At 39.9% G+C, this 21,305-nt stretch overlaps 1 protein-coding gene across 2 annotated transcripts in view; it reads left to right on the top strand.

Annotated features, from left to right (window-relative positions):
• Positions 1-21,305, top strand: part of TLL1 (tolloid like 1) — a 323,584-nt gene that overhangs the window by 123,886 nt on the left and 178,393 nt on the right. The window lies entirely within an intron of this gene.

Genomic DNA, 21,305 nt, shown 5'->3' with positions numbered 1-21,305 from the left:
TGAAAATGTTCTAGAAAGATTAATCTGGTAAAGTGGTATGCCAGAAGCCAATATGAAGGTGTCTAATTAGTTCAGCCTGAAGATGATGAGACTAACCAGATGGCATGCTGGTTAGTCTAACCAGCATTTCTAACCTGAAACATTAGAAAAGACAGAAAAGTCACTAGGGGGTTTATAGAGGGTGAGGTCAACAGAATGTGGTGATCCATATTCAATACAGGGTAGACAAGACAGAGAGGCAATTAACAAAGCAATGCTCTACCACTAGGAAGGAAAACTATTTTAAAAGCAATTGTTGGGTTTATCCTCTATACAACTATAATTAACCCGGCTTCAATTTGTTTGTAAGTTAATATAACATAGCAATAATATGCCTGAGTTTGAATTCTACTCTGTAGTCATTTGTTTACTTCACTTAATTGAATTTCAGTTGTCTTATCTGTAAAAGAGTACTAACTTCACAGAGTTGTTATTAGAAGTATTTAGGTGCCTGCATAGGGAGATGGCAACCCACTCCAGTATTTCTGGCTGAAAAACCCCATGGACAGAGGAGCCTGGCGGGGTATAGTCCATTGGGTCGCAAAGAGTCAGACATGACTGAGAACATAGCATTTTTGCATCCCTTCTCTAATTTGTGAACATCAGGGAAGAGCTATCTATGAGTACTTTACTTGTTTTTGGTCTCACTCAAAACTCTGCAGAACAAGAATTTTATTTGTACACATCATGTTTTCTTTCACAACACAGGACTTGTAAACAAGAAATGTGTATCGAAATTTCTGAGTTTTGGGGGCTGTTTTTGAAGAAATATTACATTAATAGCCATCATATAGTATGCCTAAAAGACTCATATGATTCTAATAGTAAACAAACTACTTCTAGGCCAAAGGATTTCAAAGCAGACTTTTTTTTTTGTGCCCATTTTCAATTCTGAATTCTTACTGCCAGTTGCTCTGTCAGTTCTTTGCCTGGGAAGATAGAGAAGTAAGTAAATTGTGAAACATTGCCCTGTCACTGCTGTTTAGGGAAGAGATTATCAGTCTCAGGCTCAGCTCTTACTCTTCTGGGATATATGTTAGAAGACCATTATTTCTCAAAATAGTTGTATTAAATACATGATTATTAAAATAAACATGGAGACGTTGGCCTTCTCTCAGAGAAAATAGAAACCAGTTTAGACACATTAATAGCCTTAAAAAGAGAAATGAGTTTTTGTAGATATTTCTAGCCTCCAATTAAAATAAATAAATTTACATTAAAAAAAGAAAAAGATTCAATCTGTAATATTTTCTACCAAAATATTATTTTTTTCAACCCTTGAGATCAGAATTGTTTTAGTAGTTCATCTTTTAAATTAAAAGTCAGAACTTTTCCTTCCATATGAGTGTAGCAATAGTTAGAATTAGCCACATCAGGAGCTGTGACACCTCGGGTCAAAGAAATATCAGCTGTTGTTTTAGAAAGCTACTTTCCAGAAGAAAGAATATAAATGTATATATGTTGATCTTTGAAGCACCTGGAAATGTTTTGAACTTGGCAAAATTAAATTTCACATTAAGATGTTTTATGTTTAGCAAAACAAAACATTTTTGAGAATTGCTTTCTTTTTAAGAGTTTATAACTGGACATTTTAGGCATTATTTTAGTTTCTAATTTATTTCTAATATTTTATGAGAAATTTCTGTTAACCGTGGGGCCTTCTTATTTGAACCTGGACATTTTATCTTGTTAATGTCAAATTATATTCTAGACTGAGTTCAATTTAAAATTTTAATCTGTGCCTTGATGGTTGGCCAGATGGCTTCAGTCATTCCCAGTATGTTTGTATCTAATTATATTGAAATGCTTAGTTAGTCTAGCCTATCACTGCATATGTAGTTTTACCTTTATTAATATGTTCAGCAGACATTCATTTCGAAAGGGTTCAGGACCCTAAGCCATTAAGCACCAAGATTATCTATAACTTTATTTACTAGAGTTGGGGTATATAACATGCAAATAGTCTTATGTACACACATTTTTTAAAAAATGTGTATATATGCTGTGTGGTTTCAAATGGGCTGCAAATTCTAGCTCTAAACAAAATTCTGAGAAAAATATATAGAAAATATCCTCAAATGAACACAACTTATGATAGCAGAGAGTACTCTAAATTGATAGTTTTTTATCATTATTTTAGAGATGACCTAACAGAATTTACTCAGGGTCTGCTTTTCTCTTCCTTTCATGAACATGTGGCATTCTTGCTGTTGTGAAAATAAATGATAGACACAGATTCAGAATTATTAATCACTTGAAAAATGAAAAAAAGGACTTTTTCATATTAAAAGGTTGAAAGCACTAACATCCTTTAAAGGATTTTGTTTGCTTGTGAAAAGTTTTTATTCCTAGAGTTTTACTCTATGTAATGTTGTCTACAATTTTGGGTTTCATAGAAGACAGTTTTTCCATGGACCAGGGTGGGGGTGTGTATTTTGGGATAATTCAAACACATTTATTGTGAACTTTATTTCTATTAGTATTGCATTGTGATATTTAGTGAAAGAGTTATACAATTCACCATACTTCATAATCAGTGGGAGCCCTGAGCTTGTTTTCCTGCAACTAGACGGTCCCATCTGGGGGTGATGAAAAGCAGTGACACCTGAAGTGTACTGCTTATGTCCAGTCCACTCCATTATTTCATTTTGGTTGCTGTCACTGCAGAAAGCTGTGTTTCTCAAAGATAGGATGTCAGAAATGGAAGGAGGCTTTTTTGTACTTTTGTGACAATCTCAGGATATTTCTCATTGATTTTAACCAAAAGTATGGAGATTTGAAGTTGTCTCATACTTTTAAAGCTACCATCATTTGCAATCTCAAGCATTTGATTCTCTTCTAGCATAGACAAAGTTGATTCACCTGGCTTATTCACAAATGAGTTGCAGATCCATTCCTTCCCAGTTTGGGGGTCTTTTGTGGTTGGGAAGTAATGCTCAAACTCTTTAGAAAAAATGAGAAAGCTGATCATACACCAGCTGGGAGCAAGAAGGCCCTGGCTCAGTCTCTTTCAAAATCTCTGCTAATGTTTCAAACATGTCAAAAATCCCAGGGTTCACTCATCATCCCCATAATTCCAGTTTGGCTTTGAAGGCAACCACTTTATCTGTTGACTGGAACACAGTTGTCATTTCCCATGAAGTGATAGATTGGGTTTGTTGAGAAGGTTGAATATTTTTGTGACCCATTCTGTGTCACTGAAATGTGCTGCCAGTGGTGACTTTTTCTAAAAGAAATCTCTAGAGAGTCTCTTGTAATTCAAAAACTCTGGCCAGGTGTCTAGCTTTAGAAAGACATCTCACTTCTCTGTAAAAGAGAAGACATGTATGCTCTGCGTCCATTTCCTCACAGAGGAGCAATAACAAATATGAGTTAAGGGCATGTACTTTAATGTGGTTGATAGTTTTAATCACATCCTGCAAAATAGTCATAAGTTCAGGCGACATTTTTCAGCTAGCCAGCATTTCTCCATGGATGACACAGTACATAGACTCACATTCAGAAGTGACCTCTTCGACCCAAGTAGTAAAACCAGAAAACCACTGAGTCATGACGGCCACTCTGTCCATCCATATACTGACATAAAATGATCAATTCACTTTTCCTGATATGTAATCATTCAAAGACTTGAATAGTTCTGCAGCTGTCATGTTGGTTGGCAACAAAACTGCACATAATACATCCTCATGCACATCCTCTCAAAAATGTATTGCACACAAACAAGTATTGTTGCCTTGTTGTCAACCTCAGTAGACTTGTCAGCCTGGATTTTCATACCATGGTGACTCATTAATCTTAACAATTGTGCCTCAATATCCTCTGCTATTTCATCAATTTATCTAGTTATAGTGCTACCTGAAAGAGGAACATGTGCCACCTTTTGAACTGCAGCCTCTCTAAAAAGTTCATGACAAAGGTCCTTAGCAGCAGGCAGGATCAACTCCTCACCAATAGCAAAGGGCTTCTTAGCTTTAGCAATGTGGTTAGCCACTAAGCATGGTGCTGTCAGTGCAGACACATTTGATGAAGGGATGACCTTCAATAATTTCTTCTGTTTTTTGCATTCATGTTTTTTCTTTTAAACACTCCAAAGGCTTATCTTTTAATGCAGGGTGTGTGGTCTTCATGTGGTGGAGCAGTTTTGAAGGTTTCATGGCTTTGTTGGATATCTAGTCACCACGTATTATAACAAAGCAGGCTTGGAGAATGTGAATCATGTGTTGTAATGAACCTGTAATTTAACTAGGACTCTTGATATTTTCTTTTGTTGGTAGTCTTACAGGCTTCTGTTCTCTCGTCATTGAGTCTTTTCTTTTTTTCAAAGAAGCTCTCCAGCAACATTTTCTTTTTACTCATTTTGGCTTGTGTTAGCTTGTGGGCTTACCAAACTGTGACTGAAACAAGTGAGCAATGCAGGAAAGAGGCATAGATGGAAATGGTAAATAACATAATGAGTGGGCTTCATGCAGACTAAAAGCACTGGATTCTGTCTTAAAGCCTGCCACCAGATGCAGCTTGATTGTCACTTGCCACTCACTGACAGGGTTTTGATATGAATCTGCAGTTGATTTATTATTGTTTCTGCTGTCAAACCTCTCTGCTAATGCTAATGTGCATTTGTAGTTGCTCCCCAGTGCTAGCGTCACCATCTCAGCATCTCCTCAGATCACCAGGCATTAGATTCTCATAAGGAATTCACAACTTATATTCCTCTCATTTGCTGTTCACAGTAGGGTTCATGCTCCTGTGAGAATCTAATGCTGCCACTGATCTGACAGGAGGTGAAACTCAGGCAGTAATGGGAGTGATGGGGAGTGGCTGTAAATACAGAGAATATCTCACTAGCTGGCCTGCAACTCACCTTCTGCTGTGTGGCCCAGTTCCCAACAGCCCACAGACCAACACTAGTGTGTGGTCCAGGGTTGGAAACCCCTGATATAGGATATAACTTTGTTGCTACACTCCATGGGGTTGCAAAGAGTTGGATACAACTGAGCAGGCATGCATGCAACATTCCACTGTGTGTGTGTGTGTGTGTGTGTGTGTGACATCTTCTTAAGCCAGAGATCTGTTGTTGGGCTCTTAGGTAGCTTCCATGTCTTAGCTATTGTAAACAATGCTGCTATGGACATGGGAGTGCAAGTATCTTTTTGAATTAGTGTTTTTATATTTTTAGATATATACCTAGGAGTAGGATTACTGGACCATATGGTGGCTCTCTGTTTTTAGTTTCTTGAAGAACCTTCGTACTGTCTTCCATAATGGCTGCACTAGTTTACATTCCCATCAACAGAGTCCAGCATTTGTTATCTGTAGACGTTTTGATGATAGCCATTCTGATAAGTTGTCTGAGGAGGCTTTACAAATAGCTGAGAAAATAAGAAAAGTGAAAGACAAAGGACAAATGGAAAGATATACCCAACTAAATGCCAAGGTCCAGAGAATAACAAGGAGAGATAAGAAAGCCTTAAGTGAACAACGAAAAGAAATAGAGGAAAACAATACAATGGGAAAGATTAGAGATCTATTAAAGAAAAGTAGATATACCAAGCAAAAACTTTATGCAAAGATAAGCACAATAAAGAAGAGAAAAGGCAAGGACCTAAAAGAAGCAGAAGAGCTTAAGAACAGGTGGCAAGAACACACAGAAGAACTGTACAAAAAAAGTCTTAATGACTTGGATAACCACAATGGTATGGTCACTCAACTAGAGCCAGACCTCTTGGAGTCTGTGGACCTAAGGAAGCATTACTATGGAGCTAGTGGAGATGATATAATCCCAGCTGAGCTATTTCAAATCCTAAAAATGATCCTGTTGGAGTGCTGCACTCAATATGCCAGCAAATATGGAAAGCTCAGCAATGGCCACAGGACTGGAAAAAGCCAGTTTTCATTCCAATCCCAAAGGAGGATAATACCAAAGAATGTTCAAACCACTGTACAGCTGTGCTCCTTTCACTTACTAGCAAAGTAATGCTCAAAACCTTTCAAGCTAAGCTTCAACAGTACATAACCTGAGAATTTCCAGATGTACAAGCTGGATTTAGAAAAGGCAAAGGAACCAGAGATCAAATCGCCAACATCCCGGGTAGCTCAAATGGTAAAGAATCAGTCTGAAATGTGGGAGACCTGGGCTCATCCCTGGGTTGGGAAGAAGCCCTGGAGAAGGGGATGGGAACCCGCTCCAGTATTCTTGCCTAGGGAGTTCCACGGATTATAGCCCGCCAGGCTCCTCTGTCCATGGGGCCACAAAGAATCTGATATGACTGCGTGACTAACACTTTCACTTTCTTTCATTGGATCATAGAAAAAGCAAAGGAATTCCAGAAAAACATCTGTTTCATTGACTATGCTAAAGCCTTTGACTGTGTGGATCACAACAAACTGTGGAAAATTCTGAAAGAGATGGGAATACCAGACCACCTTATCTGCCTCCTGAAAAACCTCTATGCAGGTCAAGAAGCAATGGTTTGAACTGGCCGTGGAACAACAAATGAGTTCATATAGGGAAAGGAGTATGTCAAGGCTATATATTGTCACTCTCCTTGATTAATTTCTATGCAGCATATATCATGGGAAATGCCAGGCTGGATGAATCATAAGCTAGAATCAAGATTGCCAGAAGAATGTTTGGCAGAAATCAACACAATACTGTAAAGCAATTGTCATTCAATTAAAAATAAAAATATTTAATTATAAAAAACAAAAGATATCCAGGGGAAATATGAACAGCCTCAGATATCCAGATGACACCACCCTAATCACAGTAAGCAAAGAGGAACTAAAGCACCTCTTGATGAAGGTGAAAAAGGAGAGAGAAAAAGCTGGCTTAAAACTCAACATTCAAAAAACTTAGAACATGGCATTCAGTCCCATCACTGCATGGATGATATGCAGAAATAATGGAAATAATGGTAGATTTTATTTTCTTGGGCTCCAAATCACTGTGGACAGTGACTTCAGCCACAAAATTAAAAGACGCTTGCTCCTTGGAAGAAAGTTCAGTTCAGTTCAGTTGCTTAGTCATGTCTGACTCTTTGCTACCCCATGAACCACAGCAGGCCAGGCCTCCCTGTCCATCACAAACTCCTGGAGTTTACCCAAACTCATGTCCATTAAGTCGGTGATGCCATCCAACCATCTCATCCTCTGTCATCCCTTTATCTTCCTGCCCTCAATCTTTCCCAGAATCAGGGTCTTTTAAAATGAGTCAACTCTTCTCATCATGGAGCCAAAGTATTGGTGTTTCAGCTTCAACATCAGTCCTTCCAATAAACACCCAGGACTGATCACCTTTAGGATGGACTGGTTGGATCTCCTTGCAGTCCAAGGGACTCTCAAGAGTCTTCTCCATCACCACAGTTCAAAAGCATCAATTCTTCAGCACTCAGCTTTCTTTATAGTCCAACTCTCACATCCATACATGACCACTGGAAAAATCATAGCCTTGACTAGACTTACCTTTGTTGACAGGGTAATGTCTCTGCTTTTTAATATGCTATTTAGATTGGTCATAACTTTCCTTCCAAGGAGTAAGTGTCTTTTAATTTCATGGCTGCAGTCACCATCTGCAGTGATTTCGGAGCCCCCCAAAAATAAAGTCAGCCACTATTTTCACTGTTTCCCCATCTATTTGCCATGAAGTAACAGGACTGGATGCCATGATCTTAGTTTTCTGAATGTTGAGCTTTAAGCCAACTTTTTCCCTCTCCTCTTTCACTTTCATCAAGAGGCTCTTTAGTTCTTCTTTATTTTCTGCCATAAGGGTGGTGTCATCTGCATATCTGAGGTTATTGATATTTCTCCTGGCAATCTTGATTCCAGCTTGTGCTTCTTCCAGCCCAGCATTTCTCATGATGTACTCTGAATATAAGTTAAATAAGCAAGGTGACAATACACAGATTTGATGTACTCCTTTTCCTATTTGGAATGAGTCTGTTGTTCCATGTCCAGTTCTAATTGTTGCTTCCTGACCTGCATACAGGTTTCTCAAGAGGCAGGTCAGGTGGTCTGTTATTCCCATCTCTTTCACAATTTTCCACAGTTTATTGTGATCCACACAGTCAAAGGCTTTGGCATAGTCAATAAAGCAGAAATAGATGTTTTTCTGGAACTCTCTTTCTTTTTTGATGATCCAGTGGATGTTGGCAATTTTGATCTCTGGTTCCTTTGCCTTTTCTAAAACCAGCTTGAACTTCTGGAAGTTCATGGTTCATGTATTGCTGAAGCCTGGCTTGGAGAATTTTGAGCGTTACTTTACTAGCGTGTGAGATGAGTGCAATTGTGTGGTAGTTTGAGCATTCTTTGGCATTGCCTTTCTTTGGGATTGGAATGAAAACTGACCTTTTCCAGTCCTGTGGCCACTGCTGAGTTTTCCAAATTTGCTGGCATATTGAGTACAGCACTTTCACAGCATCATCTTTTAGGATTTGAAATAGTTCAACTGGAATTCCGTCACCTAGACTAGCTTTGTTCATAGTGATGCTTCCTAAGGCCCACTTGACTTCACATTCCAGGATGTCTGTCTCTAGGTGAGTGATCAAACCATCGTGATTATCCTTGTTTTGAAGATCTTTTTTGTACAGTTCTGTGTATTCTTGCCACCTCTTCTTAATATTTTCTACCTCTGTTAGGTCCATATCATTTCTGTCCCTTATTGAGCCCATCTCTGCATGAAATGTTCCCTGGCATCTCTAATTTTCTTGAAGAGATCTTTAGTCTTTCCCTTTCTCTTGTTTTCCTCTATTTCTTTGCACTGATCACTGAGGAAGCCTTTCTTATCTCTCCTTGCTATTCTTTGGAACTCTGCATTCAAATAGTTATATCTTTCCTTTTCTCCTTTGCTTTTCACTTCCCTTCTTTCACAGCTATTTGTAAGGCCTCCTCAGACAGCCAATTTGCTTTTTTGCATTTATATTTCTTGGGAGTGATCTTGATCCCTGTCTCCTGTACAACATCACAAACCTCAGTCCATAGTTCATCAGGCACTCTGTCTATCAGATCTAGGCCCTTAAATCTATTTCTCACTTCCACTGTATAATCATAAGGGATTTGATTTAGGTCATACCTGAATGGTCTAGTGGTTTTCCCCACTTTCTTCAATTTAAGTCTAAATTTGGCAATAAGGAGTTCATGATCTGAGCCACAGTCAACTCCTGATCTTGTTTTTGCTGACTGTATAGAGCTTCTCCATCTTTGGCTTTCAGTGTCCTACCTTTTTGCCTTTTCATACTGTTCATGGGGTTCTCAAGGCAAGAACACTGAAGTGGTTTGCCATTCCCTTCTCCAACGGACCACATTCTGTCAGATCTCTCCACCGTGACCCATCTGTCTTGGGTGGCCCCGCATGTTCTGGCTTAGTTTCATTAAGTTAGATGAGGCTGTGGTCCTCGTGATCTGATTGGCTAGTTGTCTGTGCCTTGGAAGAAAGGCTATGACAAACTTAGACAGCATATTATAAAGCAGAGTTGCCAACAAAGGCCCATAGAGACAAAGCTACGGTTTTTCCAGTAATCATGTATAGGTACGACTACAACCTTGCCAAGAATTATGATAATTGCTTCCATCTGGCTTATAGTAATTGTTATATTAATTTAGTTTTATCCTATGACTATTTTGGGGGATTCTATTATATCCATTATTATCAGAAACCCCAGCCTGTCAATACCATCTTCTGCCTTCTGTCTTGGATTTCAGCGCATTATCATTTCTTACTGATGTTGGCCCTTTCACCACTATGTTCCTTATAGCTTTGGTAAATAATGTGTCTTCAGGGTCCTTACAGTCATCTGTAAGGACCCTTACAGGGTCCAGTACAGTCATCTGATGGGTTTTATGGCTGAACATAGTATGCCCATTCATGCATACTTATTTCTCTGAGCCTTTTAATCCCTCTGGCACTACAATTCTGCCATTTCTGTTTTACTTAATGTAGGTCAGTGCTAATAGCATTTTCGAAAGATAAAATACACCCCTCAAGATCTGCCCTCATCTCCCTTTCTGGCTACTAAACTAATAATAACTGTGGTTAAATCACAAAATAACACATAATAATATCATAATATCACAAAATAATATCATCTTCTGGTATCCTTTCAAAGGTATTAAAACCTATATCCCCAGAGAGCACTTCCAAATGCATAAACTCCCTTATATGATTTCATGTTCCATCCTTAGATACGAGTATTTCTGTACTCTTAGCTCCTCCAGTTACAAGTCAGCTATGTTCTGGAGATCCTTTTGGATATAGTCTCTTGCCTTTCATTTTAGGCCCAACTCATCCTGGTTATTTTGTGATTTAACCACAGTTATTATTAGTTTAGTAGCCAGAAAGGGAGGTGAGGGCAGATCTTGAGGGGTGTATTTTATCTTTCAAAGTAGAGACACTGTATCATCTTTAAATATGGGGAGAACACTAATACTTCTTAGAATCAATAGCTTACTTCTTCAGACTCAAATGTTTCAGAGGGGCTCAAGATTTTTGGATGCATCAACTTCTAATTCTTCATTTTGTGCCAGGGTACCATTTTTTTGCCCAAGAAGAACCTGACTTTGTTATAGCTGACTTGTTGAGAATAGGAGGATAGCCCTTCCTTACAGCTTTGTAACTCTTGGTACTTGGTCCTGGACCTCATCTTTAATTTTCTGTGCCCTCAGCCTATGAGACAAGAGCATATTTACATGCTACTAAGAAAACTTTCTGGCTATCACCATCACTTGCAATTACTAATTAATTGTTCTCAGTCTTCTGTTAAATGTTAACAAACATCAGGGGTGTTTAGCGTTAAAAGCCTAATTTGTTGTCCTTAGAATTACTATTTCCCCTATACTGCATAAAACATGATACACTGCACTAGCATTCCCTCATCACTGCAGGAGAAAGGTCTAACAATTAACTATTATTTTATGCTAGGCTACTTGTGTTCTACCTACAATCCATTTCGAAGCTCTCATTGTCAGCCAAAATTTTCCACGGCCAGACCTCATCATAGAGTCTCCTTATGTGTACCAGTATTGGTACTAGTGTCACAGGTTGAGTTGCTCAGGAAGCAGACTTGGTGATGGACATTAACATGTAGGGGTTTATCAGGGATAATCCCAGTGGGGTGTATCCCCTGTGGAAAGAAAGGGAAGAAAGATAGATGGGTAAAGGAAGGTATTGGACTATAATGTAGTCCAGTGGAAGTCCCAGACAAATCTAGGAAGACTCATCAGAGATGTCCCAAGTTGGGCCAGAGTGGGGCTACACCATTATGTACTCTGCTCTATCAGTTATCTGATGCTGGCTACCGACACAAAGTGAGTTTGGCTATGGATGGGGCAAGTCTTCAGTCAACAGGACAGGTAGCTGAAGTATTTAAGTCAAAAACCTTTCCAGGGTTGGGAAATGAACTCTTCAAACAGGAGGTCGGATCCCAGCAGCCCAACAAAGCATCCTCTAAGCAACACCATAGGCATAGCAGCATTATTTACAATAGCCAAGATATGGGGAAAAAAACCTAAGTTTTTACCAGCAGATGATTGGATAAAGAAGATATTACATATGTGTGTATGTCTGTGTGTGTGTGACACACACACAGGAAAATAAAAGAATAAAATTCTGCCATTTGCAACAATATGGATGGATCTGGAGACCATTATGCTTAATGAATGTCAGACAGAAAAAGATGAATACTGTATATTTTCAATTATGTGTGGAATCTAAAATGCGAACTAATGAACAAAATGGAAACAGGCTGACAGATACAGAACAAACTACTGGAGAGAGATGGGAGGAGGAACTAAACAGATGAAATGATTAAGAAGTACAGTCTACTACTTACAAAATACATAAGTCACTGGGATGTGATACAAGCACAGAATACAGTTAATATTTTATAGTAATTTTGGGTGTAATTTATGAAAATGTCAAATTACTATGTTGTATACCTGAAAGTAACATGTCAATATATTATTTAAAAAACATGGAAAAGACTCTAGAAGTGGTACCCAACTCCCATCCCACTCCATATTTATAGGGGCCGTGGAGCCAGGCAACATCTAGGCTACTGTTGAGATATATATATATATATATATATCTTAAATGTATTATTTATGCTCAGACACAGGTAGAAATAATTTCTGCCAACTATTTAAGGAATAAATAATCCCAGTTTTATACAAGTTGTCTGAGTAACTTGAAAAGAAATAGTGTCTGCCCACTCACTTTATGAGGTTACTACTACTTTGATTTTTAAAGCTAAACAACAAAAATAAGAGAAAAATATAACAGGCCAAATTCTTTTATAAATCAAAATGCTAAATTTCAAAATAGGAACATAAGAGGATGCTTTGACATAATAAAATATCTACCATAATCCTTTAGCTAAAAGTGTGTGTATATGTGTTAAACGGGAGAAGGCAATGGCACTCCACTCCAGTACTCTTGCCTGGAAAATCCCATGGACGGAGGAGCCTGGTAGGCTGCAGTCCATGGAGTCGCTAAAAGTTGAACACGACTGAACGACTTCACTTTCACTTTTCACTTTCCTGCATTGGAGAAGGAAATGACAACCTACTCCATTGTTCTTGCCTGGAGAATCCCAGGGACAGGGGAGCCTGGTGGGCTACCGTCTTTGGGGTCGCACAGAGTCAGACACAACTGACGTGACTTAGCAGCAGTGTGTTAAACAGCTTCAGTTGTGTCTGCCTCTTTGCGGCCCTATGGACCACAGCCCGCCAGGCTCCTCTGTCCATGGGATTCTTCATGCATGAATAACCAGAATGCGTTGCCATGTTCTCCTCCAGGGGATCTTCTCAACCCAGGGATCCAACCGCACCTCTTATATCTCCTGCATTGACAGGGAGGTTCTCTACCACTAGCACCGCCTAGGAGTGAGTGAGTGATAGTCGTTCAGTGGTGTCTGACTCTTGGCAACACCATGGACTGTAGTGCACCAGGCTCCTCTGTCCATGGAATTCTCCAGGCAAGAGCACTGGAGTGGGTTGCCGTTTCCAAGGCTTCTCTTTAGAAATTCTTAAGATGGCGGAGGAGTAGGAGGAAGTAGAGTTCATCTCTCCTCACAAACACATCCACAATATATCTACAAATGGGACAATTCTCACAGAGCATCTGCTGAATACTAGCAGGGAACCTCAGACATCTAAAAGGACAAGAAAGATCCTTTTTAGGGGTTTTAATTGGGTAGGATAAAAGAAAGAAGGAAAAAGGAAGAGGATAGGAAGCAAGATGGGGCCTGTAACATTGGTGGGGAGCTGAAGGAGATGAGAGGTTCCTACTTTGGGGCTGCAAAGAGTTGGATATGACTTAGCTATTGAGCAACAACAAATAAGTGATATTTCATAAGCATATCTGGGGAAATCCCCTCACTATTAGGGTGATCAGCTGGGACAGAAGAGGAGGTTCGGGGGCTTGGAGGAGAGTGGAGCAACCAGTCTGTAGTAGATGCGACAAAGTGAGATCTACAGAGATGATCCATGCTACAGTCATGCATGCCCCAGCCTGAGAAGGGTGTCCGCTGATTTGCACAGGGGCTGGATGCTAGAAAATGGGGTGTGGAGAGCAGACCCCCAGAGGGGACTGCTGTTGGCTGTGAGGGGACAGGAGTGAGGGCCTCTGCAATGGGAAATGCTCATGGAGGAAACCCAGACCATCATAGAAGCAAAGTGCCATTGTTGCATGCCATCTCTCCTCACATACCAGACCCTGCTTCCACAGGCCCTAGAGAGGAACTCTCACTTGGAGCAGTCCTTGCATGTCCATGCAGTCTCACTTGCATGTCCTTATAGTCGCCTCCTCTGCCAGCCACCTCCCATCTGGGTGACTTGATCTCTTTGATCTCAGCCTCGGCTCCTCCCTGCCTGACAGGCGTGCTCATTCTAATCACTATACGGTAGTGTGTGTGTCAGTCCCAATCTCCCAAGTTCTTCCTCTCCCCTTTTCCCTCTGGTAATCATAAATTTGAGTTCTACATATGTAACTCTATTTCTGTCAAATTTATTTGTATACTAATATTTAAGGTCATGGCATTTGGTCCCATCACTTTATGAAAAATAGATGGGGAAACAATGGAAACAGTGAGAGATTTTAATTTGGGGGCTCCAAAATGACTGCAGATGGTGGCTACAGCCATGAAATTAAAAGACGCTTGCTCGTTGGAAGAAAAGCTGTTACAAACCTAGACAGCATATTCAAACATAGAGACATCACTTTTCTGACAAGTCTGTATTGTCACTGTATATGATTTTTCCAGTAGTCATGTACAGATGTGAGAGTTGGACCATAAAGGTTGAGCATCAAAGAATTGATGCTTTCAAATTGTGATGCTGCAGAAGACTCTTTGCAAGGAGACCAAACCAATCAATCCTAAAGGAAATCAACCATGAACAGCTGTTGGAAGGACTGATGCTGAAGCTGAAGCTCCAATACTTTGGCCACCTGATGCAAATAACTGACTCATTGGAAAAGACCCTGATACTGGGAAAGATTGAGTGCAGGAGGAGAAGAGGGTGGCAGAGGATGAGATGGTTAGATAATATCACCAATTCAGTGGACATAAATTTGAGCAAATTCCAGGAGATAGTGGAGGACAGAGGAGCCTAGTGTGAGCCTAGTGTGCTATAGTCCATGGAGTTACAAAGAGTTTCTGTAGAGCTTGTACCATAAATGGGTGTTAAATGATGCCAAAAGCTTTTTCTGCATCTATTGCAATGATTATATGGTTCTATTCATCAATTGGTTAATGTGGTGTATCACATGAATTAATTTGTCTATATTGAAGAATATAGTATATATTGCCTATATTAAAATCCCATTTTGATACAGTGTTGCATTTGGTTTGTTAGTATTTTATTCAAGATTTTTGTATCTACATTCATGAGTGATATTGGTCTTTAATTTTCTTTTTTTGTAATTTCTTAGTCTGGTTTTGATAACAAGATGATGATGGTATCATAGAATGAGTTTGGGGAATGTTCCTCCCTGTGAAATTTTTGGAAGAGTTTCAGAAGTATAGGTTTTAACTGTTCTCTAAATGTTTGATAGAAATTGCTATGAAGCCATTTGGTCCTGGCCTTTTGTTAGTTGAAAGTTTTTAAATCACATTTCAATTTCAGTACTTGTGATTGGTCTGTTTATACTTTCTGTTTCTTCCTGGTTCAGTCTTGGAAGGTTTTATCTTTCTAAGAATTTGTCCATATCTTCCAAGTTGTCCATTTTATTGGCATACAGTTGCTTGTAATAGACTTATATTATCCTTAGTTTTTCTTTGGTGTCCATTGTAACTTCTACTTTTTTATTTCTAATTTTATTGATTTGAGTCCTTTCCTTTTTTTTCTTAATGAGTATGGCTAAACCTATATGCAGGTCAGGAAGCAACAGTTAGAACTGGACATGGAACAACAGACTGGTTCCAAATAGGAAAAGGAATACGTCAAGGCTGTATATTGTCACCCTGCTTATTTAACTTATATGAAGAGTACATCATGAGAAATGCTGGACTGGAAGAAGCACAAGCTGGAATCAAGATTGCCGGGAGAAATATCAGTAACCTCAGATATGCAGATGACACCACCCGTTATGACAGAAAGTGAAAAGGAACTAAAACGTCTCTTGATAAAAGTGAAAGAGGAGAGTGAAAAAGTTGGCTTACAGCTCAACATTCAGAAAATGATCATGGCATCTGGTCCCATCACTTCATGGGAAATAGATGGGGAAACAGTGGAAACAGTGTCAGACTTTATTTTTCTGGGCTCCAAAATCACTGCAGATGGTGACTGCAGCCATGAAATTAAAAGATGCTTACTCCTTGGAAGAAAAGTTATGACCAACCTAGATAGCATATTAAAAAGCAGAGATATTACTTTGCCAACAAAGGTCAGTGTAGTCATGGCTATGGTTTTTCCAGTGGTCATGTATGGATGCGAGAGTTGGACTGTGAAGAAAGCTGAGCGCCGAAGAATTGATGCTTTTGAACTGTGGTATTGGGTTGCCATTTCCTTCTCCAGGGGATCTTCCTGACTCATCAGTCAAACCTGCATCTTGTGCACTGGCAGTCAGATTCTTTAGCATGGAGCCACCTAAGATGCCCATTAGTATGTATGTATGAGCTAAATCACTCAATCATGTCTGACTCTTTGCAACTCCATGGACTGTAACCTGCCAGACTCCTCTGTCCACGGGATTCTCCATGCTAGACTACTAGAGTGGGTTGCCATGTCCTTCCCCAGGGGATCTTTCAACCCAGGGATCAAACCCAAGTCTCTTATGTTTCCTGCTTTGACAGGTGGGTTCTTTAACACCAGTGCCACCTGGAAGCCCATGTATATGTATATATGTATGTGGATGTATATGTATATGAGGCTGTTTTAAATTGCTGGTCTCTTAATTTCAAATGCAACTTCTGTTTCCCGCATTTGTATCCTCCTCACTGTTGCTGGTGTTGATATCATTTGTGTATGGATGATTTCCGGCGTTTACTGTATCTTTGCCTTTATCAATGGGCTTTTCCATTTGTGATTTTCTTGTTTCTAGTTGTAGGATGTGATCTCTTTTTTTCTCCCTACCTTGAAAAGTTCCTTTCGTATTTGTTGTAAAGCTGGTTTGATGATAGTGAATTCTGTTAGCTTTTGCTTGTATACAAAACTTTTGTTGTCCTTATCAAATCTGAATGAAAGCCTTGCTGGTTAGAGTATTCTTTTCTTGCATCACTTTAAGTATGTCATGTCAGAGTTTCTGCTGAAAAATCAGCTCATAACCTCATGGGGATTCCCTTGTATGTTATTTGTTGCTTTTCTCGTTGCTTTTACTTTTCCTATTGCTTCATTGTATTTAATTTTTACTCTTGATGAAGGTGAAAGAGAAGAGTGAAAAAATTGGCCTAAAACTCAACATTCAAAACACTAAGACCATGGCATCTGGTCCCATCATGGCAAATAGACGGGGAAACAATGGAAACAGTGAAAGATTTTACTTTCTTTGGCTCCAAAATCACTGCAGATGGTGACTGCAGCCATGAAATTAATAGATGGAAGAAAAGCTATGACAAACCTAGCATATTAAAAAGCAGAGACATCACTTTGCCAACAAAGGTCCGTCCAGTCAAAGTTATGGTTTTTCCAGTAGTCATGAATGGATGTGGTATACATAAAGAAGGCTGAGCACTGAAGAATTGATGCTTTAAAACTGTGGTGTTGGAGAAGACTCTTTACAGTCCCTTGGGCTGCAAGGAAATCAAACCAGTTAATCCTAAAGGAAATCAATCCCAAATATTCATTGGAAGAACTGCTGCTGAAACTGAAGCTCCTATACTTTGGCCACCTGATGAAAAGAGCCGACTCATTGGAAATGATCCTGTTACTGGGAAAGACTGAGGGCAAGAGCAGAGGGAGATGACGGAGGACTAGATGGCTGGATGACACATGCCACTGACTCAATGGACATGAGTTTGAGCAAGCTCCAGGAGGTTGTGAAGGACAGGGAAGTCTGGTGTGCTACAGTCCATGGGGTCACAAAGAGTCAGACATGACTGAGTGACTGAACAACAAGAATATTTTTTCTGCAGGTTGCAGGATAGTTGTTCCTCTTTATTCTGTTGTTTGCCTCCAGGGAGTGAGGTTGGTCCAGCGGCTTTTGCCATTGTCCCCTTGGTAGTGGGTTTACTGCTGTTGTGGTGACCAGAAACTGCTTTGAATATTGACCAGGGTCTCCCCCTTTGCTCTGTGCTTGTCACTTCCCCACGAGCAACAGGATCTGCTTCCTACTTGTTTGAGTATTATTACCGTTGTTCAGTCACTAAGTCACGTCCAGCTCTTTGGGACCCGAAGAACTGCAGCATGCCAGGCTGCTCTGTCCTTCACTATTTCCTGGAATTTGCTCAAATTCATGCTCATTGAGTTGGTGATGCCATCCAACCATCTCATCCTTTGTCATCCCCTTCTCCTCTTGCCCTCAATCTTTGCCAGTATCAGAGTCTTTTCCAGTGAGTCACCTCTTCATGGATCTTCACACAAGGTGCCCAAAGTATTAGAGCTTCAGCTTCAGGTTAGGTCCTTTCAATGAATATTCAGAGTTGATTTCCTTAAGATTGACTGGTTTGATCTCCTTGTAGTCCGAGGGACTCTCAAGAGCCTTCTCCAGCACCACAGTTCCAAAGCATCAGTTCATCGAAGCTCAGTCTTCTTTATGGTCCTACTCTCACATCCATACATGACTACTGGAAAAACCATAGCTTTGACTAGACGGAACTTTGTCAGCAAAATGGTGTTGCTGCTTTTTAATATGCTGTCTAGGTTTGTCGTTGCTTTTCTTCCAAGGGACAAGTGTCTTTTAATATCACGGCTGCAGTCACCATCTGTGAGTATAGGTCCCTCCATTTTTTTCTTAACTGTATTTCTGATGTGTAGTGTGAGCTAGGCAGGATTGGAACACTCCCACTGGGAGAGAACTCACTGAGTATTCCTCAACTGGAGTTCTTCACCTGTAAACATGCTCTGTTGTGTCCCCTTTAGCCTATGGTGTGGGCTCACAAAGTACACGGTCCTTCACTACTGGCACTGGTCTCGGCCCCAGTGTAACTGTGGGTATGCTGTCTGTTGGCCCGGTGAGTCTCAGGTGTTGTTTTCACCGGGCCACTAGCTCATACGCATTGACTTCAGGTCTCAGGACTGCAGTAGTCACGCACCTGGACCTGCTGTGGGAGCTATAGCCAGCTCAGAGTTTGGCCTGGCTCAGCCTCTGTGCATATGTACCCACAGGCCCACAGCTGCTAAACCAGACCCATCCCAGCTGCAGGAGCATTTGCTGTCCTTTTGGTGTTTCGCAGGTGATGAATTTAGGAAGCCATCTGCAGAGTCGTAACTCTGCAGCTCACACACCTTCTAGGAGAGATTTCAGCTCTTCTTCCCTAGTTACATAACCCCTAGGGCTTAGCTGTGGTTTCAGCCCCACCTCTGCACGTGTTCCTCCCAGTGGAGTCTGCTCTAGAGTTGCCGAGCACCCTGTCCCATCAGGCAGGAGGGAGACAAGGTGAAGAACAGGGCAAGCAGGCCACCCAGGTGAGAGGGTCCTGGAGTAGCAATCGGAACATTTGAACTTCTTAGGCAGTGCTGAGGGAGTGCTGAGGTACCCAAGTAGGGAGGGGAAGGAGGCAAGAGCAAGGGCTCACACCTGGCTCCAGTGGGAGCCCTCCTCAGTGCCTGCGGAGACAAGGGCCAGAGCACTAAGAGAGGCTGTGACGGCAGCCCCACCCTTTGCATGTCACGTTGCCTCTGGACTTTGCCTCTTCAGTGGTCCATGCTTCCCTCCTAGAATCCCCTGCTACAGAGCTCCTCAGTCCTGTCACCTCATGCTGTCTTTTCGCTGCCAATATCAGTCTGCTTCCTGGGCTGGCTCTCCAAGCTGCAGATCCCAGCACCCAGACCCTGTGTGCACCCGCAGACGCCCATCTCAGGCTGGGGCGCACGGGGCGGTAGCACGGACCGTCTGTGCATATCTCACTCTGTCAGCCCCAGGCCCAGGTGCTGTGCTCTTTCCCAAGCCCCTGAAACACCCCTTCTGTCTCAGATGATCTCCTTACTGGTGAAGGGACTTCTCCAGATGTAAAAATCCTCTCTTACTTCAGCTTCCTTCCAGAAGTCAAGACTTCATCCTGCCTCCTCTCCTCTTCCTTTTCCCTTCTGTCTTTCATCCTGCCTGGTTATATGGGAATCATTCATTTTCCTTTATGTGTTTGAAGTCCTCTGCTAGTATTCAGCAGGTACTCTGTGAGAATTTTTCTGTTTTTGAGGTATTCTTGATGTATCTGTGGGGAGAAATGAACTCCATGTTCTCCTGCCCCTCTACTATTTTGGAAAGTCTGTATTGATTTTTTCTCTATTTTATTTAGTCTCTATTTTATTTATATCTCCTGTGATCTTTTATTTCCTTCTTTTTACTCACTGTAGGTTTTGTTTGTTCTTTTTCTAATGATTTTAAGTGGCAGATTAGATTATTTATCTGAGATTTTTCTTGTTTTTTGAAGAAGGCCTGTATTGCTATGAACTTCTCTGAAATAACTGCCTTTGTTTATTCCATGGATTTTGTATGGTTGTCTGTTCTTTGTTATTTGTCTCAAGGTATTTTTAAATTTCCTCTTTGATTTTGTCATTGACCCATTATTGTTTTTAGAGCAACATGTTATTTAGTCTCCATGTAATCATGTATGTGCTTATTTTATGTTGATGAAATAAATTATGAACATTACAAAAAAGAAAAATCTCATTGAAATAAATATATGGCAAATATAGTATATTATCTACTTTTAAAGCTAAAAGGAAGATTAAAGGCAAAGTTAGTGAAATCACTTATATCCACAATAAGCAGTTTAGGGATACACAAACAGAATGATGTAAAATATGATGTCAAAGAAATATATCATGTGGGGATAGTAAAAATGCAGATTTATTTATGAACTTCCTTTGCGTTTTTCAGACAGTTGTTTGTTTTATAAGATTGTAATGACTTTATGAAAGTTAATTAATGTTTTTCAACTGAATTCTTTTTCTCAAAATTAAATATATAATTTTTGCTCATGTTACACAATTGTAGTTCATTTAAATTCTAAGTTATTCTCTTAATAAAAAGAGAAATTGAAGGATTTAATGGCCAGTTTCCCAGTTTATATCTATTAGCTAAGACTTATGCCATTTCCAAATATTTAAATTGAAATAATTTAGCTATTTATTTAAGTTATTTAACATTTAGATTTAAATAATTATTTCTTTTGGCCTTGATAAAGATTTTATTTATCTAATATGCATGTATTTTGTTTTACATTTCATCATCTATTTCCTTCTAATTTTTTATCCAAAATAAGACTTGAAACATTACAGACAGATTATTCAGTAATAACAAAGTTACCATTAGATATTAAGCAGAGTCTGGGGTGGTTTTTTCCTTCCAACATGCAAGCTATAATTAACTCCTTTTTTCCCCCAGTAGTTTTATACTACTTCTTGTGTAGATCACTTCCATTTGTGAATAAAGCATACCATCTCCTATGACAATTCAGCCCATCCTTGTTTCTCTATATCTGAAAAGAAAAACCTTGCCCATTTCTTTGTTTGCTATAAGAGACTGTGATGTGGTTCACATGCGGGTGAACGACATCAGCATCACCTCAAATTGAAATTTTTAGACAGACACTGCTTCTCACTTAGAACCTTTTATTTCTAAAATATTACCTAAAGTTAATGCCAATAACTCCCAAATGAGGTAAAGAGAAATAGTA

The sequence above is a fragment of the Bos mutus genome, chromosome 17 (assembly GCF_027580195.1).
Source record: "Bos mutus isolate GX-2022 chromosome 17, NWIPB_WYAK_1.1, whole genome shotgun sequence".
NCBI classification, from domain to species: domain Eukaryota; kingdom Metazoa; phylum Chordata; class Mammalia; order Artiodactyla; family Bovidae; genus Bos; species Bos mutus.
The sequence above is the reverse complement of the archived record's forward strand: the minus strand, read 5'-3'. Positions and strand labels throughout refer to the sequence as shown.